Source organism: Crocuta crocuta, unplaced genomic scaffold (genome assembly GCF_008692635.1).
Source record: "Crocuta crocuta isolate KB4526 unplaced genomic scaffold, BGI_CrCroc_1.0 scaffold141, whole genome shotgun sequence".
Lineage (NCBI taxonomy): Eukaryota > Metazoa > Chordata > Mammalia > Carnivora > Hyaenidae > Crocuta > Crocuta crocuta.
This window is the reverse complement of record NW_027527951.1, coordinates 6334127-6343483: the sequence shown is the minus strand read 5'-3', so window position 1 is coordinate 6343483 and position 9357 is coordinate 6334127. Positions and strand designations below refer to the sequence as shown.

General features: G+C 41.4%; 1 protein-coding gene across 4 annotated transcripts in view; it reads left to right on the top strand.

Annotated features, from left to right (window-relative positions):
* The first annotated feature begins 2522 nt into the window (after positions 1-2522).
* SULF1 (sulfatase 1) overlaps positions 2523-9357 on the top strand; it is a 176593-nt gene continuing 169758 nt past the window's right edge. For 2 of the 4 annotated variants that reach the window (XM_077752458.1, XM_077752457.1), the window contains exon 1: positions 2523-2817. The gene's annotated coding sequence lies outside the window, so the exon portion shown is untranslated. The remainder of the gene's footprint in view (positions 2818-9357) is intronic. The other 2 variants (XM_077752455.1, XM_077752454.1) reach the window with 1 other exon arrangement.

Sequence of the window (9357 nt, the reverse complement as noted above, 5' to 3'; positions counted from 1 at the left end):
CAATATCACCGTTACCTACAATTAATCTTTCATTTTAGGAGTGTCCTGACTTAATTCTTAAGATGAAGCCTTTCTCTCTGCAGGCAACCTCACCCTGATCAACATCACATTCAAGTGCTGAATGTCATCTTTCAGAATGTGCCGTATTTTTAGGTTTAGATCTTTCAAGACAGAATCAATTTCACTTCTTTTTTCCTTAAAAAATAAACTGTTTGCAGATGGCAAGGAGAAAGGAAGAGAGGTAATGGAAAATTCTTAACTTCTAAACTGACACTCTGCTGAGCACTGGCTACAGGGAGAGGGGAGCTGGGACGTTATCCTGCAGCACCAGCTTCAGGTTTTTGTTTGAGTTGATTTTCCCTAACAAAAGCATTTCAGAGCATCAACCCAAAAAATGTGTCACTGTGGACTCATTTTATGATACATTTGAAAGGTGATGTTTACAGACACTGCACAGAGCAAGAATTAGGTTCATAGTAAATGAGCGGGAACATGGCTCAACTTGTATTTTTTTACTTTGAAGCAAGTTTTAAGTAGCATAAATAGCTGAAATTATCAATAAAAAGGAAATAGTAGCTGGGAATTAGTAAAAATATTTACCAGTCGAGAACAGAATAAAAATGTTTGTGTTAAATGGCACTTTCAACAACAATGTGGGTCAGAGCCAGGACCACTTGGGAATGTCTTAACAGAAGGTGTGTTACAAACACAGCCTTGATAAAACGTGATTCAACACCTTTATAGTTTCTTAGGTTTTACTTTTGTAACTCAATTACAGTTTAAGAGAATGCAAACTACCTTAATAATGTCTCCAGGGCCTTCAAAATCTATGCAGTGTAGGTAATCCAGATTTTCAGACATGAGTCTGGTTGGATTATCCAAAAGAAAAAAAAAATTTTTAATGAAAAAAATTGCCTCGCAATAATTGCCACTATTAAAATTTTTATGGTGCCCAAGAGAAGCCTTAGGCCTGTGGTACCACTTGCCATTGTGGAAGGTTTCTGTGTTGATTATGTATCTGGATTTAGCTGATTAGGAGTAGGGGTTTAGTACATATAGTATATATTGTGAAACACACACCTCATAATCACTTCTGGGAAGAAATTAAGCAAATGAATCAGAACTCCGACCTCTAATTCTTTCCCCCTCCTCATCTTTCCTACAGCCCAGTAACAGAAAAAAATAATGATCTGAAAATCATAGTTCTTGATTCTGTGCTTCAAAACTTTACACCAAGAGTAATTTTTAAGTATCTTAATATAATATCACATACAAACTCCTGGAAAAAGCCAAGCTAGTCAAGTCAATTTTGCTAGTTACTGAACTAATTCTCTTTCATCCACGAAACAGCCATTTGTAGTCTAGATGTTAATGCTTTAGGTAAGTCTGAAGTTGTTTTGTTTTTTTCCTGGTTTTATGCCAGCACACCCATCCCAGTTCAAAGAAATTCAAAAGGTACAATATTTAAAATATTGGCTCCCCACAGACACCATCAGGGAGCTGATAATATTTCAAATTCCTCTTTTCCTTTTCAGATTATCAAAATTCCTTAGAAGTCTGATGGCATATTTTAAATGGTGAGATTTGTAGCAATTAATTTATTGCCAGATATGTCCTTAAAGCACTGTAACAAGTATAGTCATTTTCTGGTTCAGACTGCTATCAAAGTAATTAGTTCTGTAAAAACAGTTCAGAGAACTCAAAAAAAAAAAAAAAAGGAAAGAGAAAAAGAAACAAGAAAAGAAAGTAAGAAAGAAATGCACATAAGAAGGAAGCATTGAAATGACCAAAAATTGAAAACATTTCAAAGCAAAATTGTTAATGAGCTGTTTGAGCTATATGGACATTATAAGTGCAATTAACTAGAAGCCAATAAAAATAATCAATGACAGAGTGCAGCCCTCTAGTACCAAGTGCTTTTACAAAGAGATGTCTGTGAAAGCAGCAAGTGATTAAAAAAGCCACCTTTATCTATGGGGGGTGCGTGCTATTTTACATGAGTAGAAACTAAAATGATTTTCATTGACTATTTCTGAAGTTTAGCCTGTGGCAACCCGTATGTGGGAAGAGACCAGTTTCTGCTCTTAGCCCTGTGCCCCCACCCCTTTCTCCCTGGAATGTTGGAGGCAGCCATGATCTAATCAAAGGAAGGTTGGAGTTTAGATCTCAAAATGCAGATGTCACATTTCAGTGCAAACTGCTCCTACGTTAACACTTTATCAGTTTGTCAGGATGAATCTTTTCTCTCCTGGGGGTGGTGGTGGTTTGTGTGGGGAGGGTGCCTCGCTGAGAAGATTACCCTCGCTAGGTTGGCAGGAGAAGATTTTTAGTGTTTCTGTGCATCCCTGGGAGGGTCCCAGTCGTCCCCGGGGAGCACAAGGAGTTGTGAAAAGTAACGCACAACTGGCCACCAGAATAATTCATTCCCTCCACCTTCTCTTTAGCACCTCCCACTCCTCCTCTCTTTATAGCCGTCCTTTCTCTCTGAAATCTCAGGTTACTTGACTGGGAGTTCCCAGACCTCCAGTCTCAGTCCGGCCCTCAGCCTCCGGTGGGGAGAGACACCCAGCCCCAGCAATTGGATTGGGCAGCCTGTCTTGACACACCACCGTGCTGAGTGCTTGAGGACGTGTTTCACCAGATGGTTGGGGTTAGTGTGTGTCATCACATTCGAGTGGGGATTAGGAGCAGGGAGGCTGCCTTGCTGGAGCTGTGTGGTCTTCTCCAAGTGAGAGTTGCGGGCAAGAGAGCTACTCTGCCTTTGGAAGAAGAGGAGGAATTCATTTGCTGCAGCCACAAGAAAGGCAGTTTTGTCAGGTAAAGTAAAAGACATTGAATGCTTCTCTCCCTCCCTCCCTCCCTCTCTCTCCCTCTCGCTCTGAACATAGTTTTGAATGGAATGCTAGCACAGCACACTTGTCAAAGCCAGTTGTTGCTCTCCTATCAATGCTGCTATTGTACGGCAGACAGATAACAGTGAGGAGCTTGGTGCGTGGCTGTCTTTATAGAACGAACACTCCCCATGCCTTGCTCTTGAAGGTGTAGCTAAGAAAACGTCTTCTGGAGCCGCGTTTGTGCTCTCTGATATCCTCGTTACCTACCCAAAGCAGGAGCTACGGATTGTTCACGAAGGACGCGTCGGGCCAAGGGAGCATTTATTTTTAGCTTTCAGGATTAAAATCCACTTTCAAACTGTTGCATTTTACTCCTCACTTTATAAAGATCCTCGTAAGAGTCTGTTACTGAGCGGCTGGGAGAGGTGGAAATGCTTCCTTACACGATTTTTAAAACGTGCGTCCTGTCTGATTTATGACGGACCCAAGTGTTTTTACCACAATTTGGCGATTGAAAACTCCTTAAAAGAAGAGGCTGCCCTCTGCACAGCTGATAGATCGGCTTTAAAACAAAAGTGCTCAGAGGTGGAGGAAAAGCAGGAAAGGAGGAAGTAGGAAAATGCTCTTTAACGGAGTTTATCCCTCTTGCAGCTGCAGGCAAGCAGATGGAGGGAATTCATTTGCAGATCTGTTTGTGAAAGTTTTACAAGTCATTGAAAACTAAAGTAGCATCTCTGTAATGGATCATTAAAGTCACGACATTTATAGGTTTTAAACAGGCTATCTGAAGTGTTAATTAAATGGAAATAGATTTTCTGGCTGGGTTATAAACAAACATTGAAAAAAAAAGGTTTTAATTATAAATTAGTCACTGGAAATTAATGGTCATCCGGTGCCGGAGCAACATAAAATGAGTTGTCATCATACATGTGAGTAGCTATTAACGAGACCAATCTGCCAAAAGCACCCACCAAAATGAAATTGAACCGAATGCAACAATGGGGTTTATATACTATATTTAATGTGTGGTGTAAAAAAGGCCTTTCAAACTGACACCTTATTTTTGCAGGGATCAAAAAATAAAATTTTCATTTTTCCAATTTTTGGTTGAGCTGGGTGAGTCAGTGAGTTACTTCTGCACTCTCACAGACTTGCCCTCCTACGTCATGCCCATATACCTGTGGTGCTCAAGAATTCTTGTTTCTACCGGGCTCTCACATTTGGTAGAGAAACCCAACACTGTCCTTGCCCTTCGCAGGTGAGAAATCTGATGAATAATACTGTATGTAAGCTATTCTGAAACAGAAGCTGTTTCATAGGCTGAACAGCAGGATTTATGGCTAGTGCTTTGTGATTTTGGTATTCAACTGCATAAAGATGCCTGCAAAATTATGTTTCAGGTTGTGTTATACACTTTCTTTGCAGCCAGCTGGTATTATTTCATCTTCTTTTTAAAAAGTTCTGATTAAAACAATCTTTCAGTATGGTGTGTAGTTGTTATTCACAGTGTTCTCTGGTTATAGTCTCAAAGCCTTCAGTGACAAAGTATCCTCATAAATAAGCAGGCAGTTAGGACGACTGAGCATTATCCGATTTCCAATATTACATAACCCAAATAGGACTAAGTTCATAAGCTGAAGTCTTCTGGAATTCCAGTCATTCCATTTTGGCTCTACAATGGAACTGGGGTTTAAAAAAATAAAGACAGAAAGGCGAACTAATATCTCGGGTTGTATTAGGATTAGAACTACACGCACAGTGTGTAGCAGGTATCGTGCTGACCACCAAGGCCATTTTTCACTCTCACAGAAGTATTTCAGAAGAAAGTAAAGTTTCTCCTCACAGGATGGAAATGCAGTGTGATGGCATATAACAAAGGCAAGTTCCATTTAGCCACGGGAGCCCCACAAGCATGTGTCGCTAATGTTGCAGACTGACCACTCACCACTGGGATGTCTGCCCAGGATTTTGACAATATGGAAGTAACCTCCCCCGCCCCGCCCCCCACCAAGTCTATTGTATGCAGGATTAAGCAGGATGTTAACAAAAAAGGGAAGGTTTAGAAATAATAAATTCACACCTTGAGAAGGCAAAATGGTATGTCATCCCCCCAACAAAGCTAAAGTAATATGAAGTTACTTAGCACAACTAAAGGGCTCTGCTTAAAAGACAGTGCCCGCAGGGCAATCCCAGTTTCTGCCAAAATCTAAATCTATGGTTCCAGATGGTAAACATTCAGAGACATATTTATGGTGACTTCTACATACCTTCGTTTGACATTTGGTTTCTTCCTGACAGCACTTGCACTGGTAACACACATGAAGTTCCCATCAGTATTGCAACAGCTGTGAAAGTGTTTGAGCACCAAGGCTGTCCCTCCCGGTGAAGGGGAACAGAACCAGGGGGTGCAGATCTCTATTTGCACTGTCGATGCATCCTGCTATCTAGGCACGCAGTCAGATGACAAATCAGAGGTGAAAAGCCATCTGAAAGCTTGATTCTGTAAGTTGCAGAATCCATTTTTATGGTCGAGTGGAAAACTAACACACATCAATCCAAATATTCACTGATCTCATGCTAAGTTATTATGAGTGGGAACTTTCATCAAAGAATTAAAAGGCTTCTCTCTGTTCCACTTTCGGAAAATTTATCTGACTTCAGGCCGATTGTTGTGGTCATTTTCCTTGTAATAGTTAAAAGTGGAGATAAGTGTCAAGAGTGACACTTTGCATTTCCTTTCCTAATTATATATCCATATGAGAATGCATAGGGTCTTACTTCTTTTGTATTTTAGATTTAAAATGGTTTACACTTTACGAATCTATAAGCAAAGTTTGTGATACTGAGTATTGAGCTTTTTCCAACCATTGCCATGTGGTTGAGGCCAACCAGTGGGTCAGGTCAGGACATCTGGTTCTTTTTTTCCCTGTACAATATTTTTGTGTAGAGAGTGTGGAGTATGTTTAAGAGGATTAAAATGTTTAAGGCACTGATTCTAAATAGATTATTATTTTTATCACCATTATTGACTTTGAGGGAAAAGAAGCCCATGTATGAAATTAATTCTATGGTCATATGGTAAATTTACCTTTACTTTAGGTTAGATCCCTGGCAGGGGGAAGCGTTTGAAAGAAGATATTTTTGGAGAAAGCTTGTCCTGAAATGTGTTTCCTATTTAAAATATTTTCAGTTCTATCTCAATATGCTAGGAAGGAGGGGAATTAGCCTGTTGGCTTTTTTTTCCTCTCTCTAATAGCCCCCCACCCCCATAGCTAATCTGTCGTCAAATTCTGTGAGTCTTTCCTTTAAAACATCTCCCACATCTGGCCCGCAGCCACTGCTCCAGTACAATGATTGCATCACACATGTGGATCATTACAACAACCTCTTATCTGGCCCGCCTGCCTCCATTTCCCTCTTCCATCCACCAGTGCAGACTGAGCTTCCTAAAACTCCGATTCCATCAAAGCATTTCTGAGCTGAGAACTACTACATGGACCCTCATTACTCACAGAATGAAGTTCACATGCCATGCTGGCCATCTGTTCCTTGGTCCCAACTTTCTGGCCGCATCTTCCACCAAATCCTTACAGTAGGACAAGCCAAACCTCCTTTTCCCTGCAGCCCAAGTGGCCAGTTCCACTCGCCCACCAACCCTATCCCTATGCCTTGCTTCCTGGTCTCTTCTCTTACCCCAACCACTTTAATTTTCTAGCTTGTCTGCAAAATGAGGGTCTGCCCTCATGTGCTCTGTTCCTTTGGGTTTTACATTTGTGAGACTGTGTAGAACACACATCACCTCTCTAACCTCATCCTTCAAAAATGTCAGCTTAGGGGCACCTGGGTGGCTTAGTCGGTTAAGCGTCCGACTTTCGCTTAGGTCATGATCTCGCGGTTCGTGGGTTCGGGCCCCGCGTCGGGCTCTGTGCTGACTGCCAGCTCGGAGCCTGGAGCCTGTTTCAGTCTGTGACTCCCTCTCTCTCTGACCCTCCCCTGCTCACGCTGTCTCTCTCTCTCTCTCTCTCCTAGAAATAAATAAAACATTTAAAAAAAAAAAAAATGTCAGCTTAGTCCCATTTCTTCTGAGAAGCCGCCCCTGATTACCACATCTCTCAGTGATGTTTTCCTTCCCTTGAAGCTGACCATTCATCACGTATGGGTTGCACGTAGCACAATCGCCTTGTTTTTTATCTTGTTTTCTATTTCGATATTTTATCCCTTGACTCCTCAGGAAGGGTAAGGTCTCCTAAGACAGGGACTGGCCTGGTCTACTTTTATTTCCCACAGAAGACACTAATAATTGTGCGTTGACTAGTTGACGGGGACATTCAAACATCCAAGGTACTTTTCTCTCTGGTTACCTCACTTTAGAGCTGTTTGCCAGCTCTAAGAGCCTTCTCCACCCATGAGAGAGAAGAAAAACAAAATGATGACACTTAAGTGGTTGTATTTTAGGGTAGCTTAGAAAAAAATTCCACCTAAACAGAATGTGAAATTATTACCCCAAAATAAGTTTATTACAATGACAAATCTCCATCTATTTCATCTTTCTGTAACCATGGCAGAAATTACATCTATTAGCTGCTCCTTATGGTATAAAATTTCAACTATGATTTTGAAAGCAGGAAACTACCGTGTTCAGTTCAGATGGACTTGTGTTCTAATCCAGGGACCACCTCTCAGTGGCTGAGTGGCCTTGGACAAGTGACTTACCTTCAAGTTCCCTCCTGTAAAACAGAGGCAGAAATACCTTGAGGATGTTGTGAAAAAACAAATGCATAAAGCACTGGCTTGGCACACGTGCAATACATGGGAGAGAAGGGAGGTTGGTAGGTGCGTACACAGATATAGATCCAGGATGCGTGAATGTGTTCATCTCAGTTATGTTAGTCCTTGATTTTATGTATTTATGATGTGTAGCCTTTTCTGCCACCAAAGGCAGGGGGGAGGGGAAGAAGGATCAAGAGAGTAAGGCTGGTGAAGGTGGGGAGCAATGGAGAGGGCAGGGAGAAGGAGAGGAGGGAGGGCAGAGGAAGTAGGAGAGGGGGATAGAGGATGTGGCTGCTTTTGGCATTAGGAGTTTGGAGCAACTGAGTTAATGGATCTGTGGGGACAATGGTGACAGTTGAATACACTTTGCAGGGAGGAGCAGAGTCCTGGGTCCTGCATTAAAGAATAATAAAGAGCAGGCACTGGGCTGCAGCCCTGGGGGAACAAAGGGTCTGAGCAGTGGACCCCAGCAGGGAGTTGAATTCACGAAAGGGTCATGTGCTCCTCTTCCTTCCTTCTGGTCCACTGTTTAGAAAGAAATAATAACTTGGCAAAACGTTGTAGGAGTCAGGTCAAGCTTCCAGAAGTAATTGGTAAAGCGAGATACCATTTAGACAAAACAAGGGGCTTGGACCTTTGCTGTCCTTCACCTCCAAACCAAATTTAACAAAACGCTGGAAGCAATCAGCCTTAGCTCTGTTCTCTTTCCAAAATTTGCACCCACCATCAAACATCAAGCCTTCTATTTGCATCCTTTCCCCGGAAAGACAGCTCACTGAGAAATTATCTAACAAGCACTGAAGGCCACCTCCCAAACATATCCGTGGACACTGGTCATTCAATTTTAGTTTTCAGGATCTTGGGATACATCAAAGAATATTCTTTCTCATCCTGACCATCTGGTGCGCACCTGCCCCAGGCCAGGGAGAGGGAAGAAACTGGAACTCCTTTAGGATGAAGGGCAAGGCAGTATATCTGGGAGATCCCTCCTTGTCCCCAGCAAACATGTGCATAGAACATCCATTAACAGTTATGTTGCCTGACTTCATCTCAGCTGCCCTCAGTTAAACTAGCTCCCTCTGACCCCAAAGTATATGATCTTTGTACTACTGCACAACGTGTTAAATCTTATTAATAAAAAAAAAATGGAGCTCTCTATTTCACCTTCAAAGATAGAACTTTTTCTTATACTCCGATTTTTTTATAAGCACAGAGCTATAAATCTGTGAGATCTATTTCTACATGTTTTAAAATGTGAATCCCATGGACTTGGATGTGCCACTATTTAACTAGACTGGGTGAGCCTGATGGTAAATTGCTATGCTGAATAAATGAACAGACACACCATGCTTCTGGCTTAAAAAAAAAAAAAAAAGAAAAAAGAAAATTCATTATAAGAAGCAAAGTGTACCAAAAATTAATCTCCACATTTTGGGTGATACTAATCAATGTTCACACAAGGTTAGATGGCTGGTGGTGGGAACAGAGTTCAGGAACTGGCAAGAGCTGTGGTGACTGCTTGAATGTAAAATAAGGATTCTAAAGTTCATCTGGGTAATAAACTCATGAGCAAGCCTCGACATTTTTGTAAGAGAAGAGTACCATTAGTCAGATGGGGACTTGTTTTCTCACACATCTGAGTATGTTATAAAACTACCATCATTGACTTTTCTGTTCCTAAGCTACTGGCTCTGACATGAATTTTTACCTACCTTCACATATTTTTGCTTCTGTTGTGTTCTCCTCAGTTTTA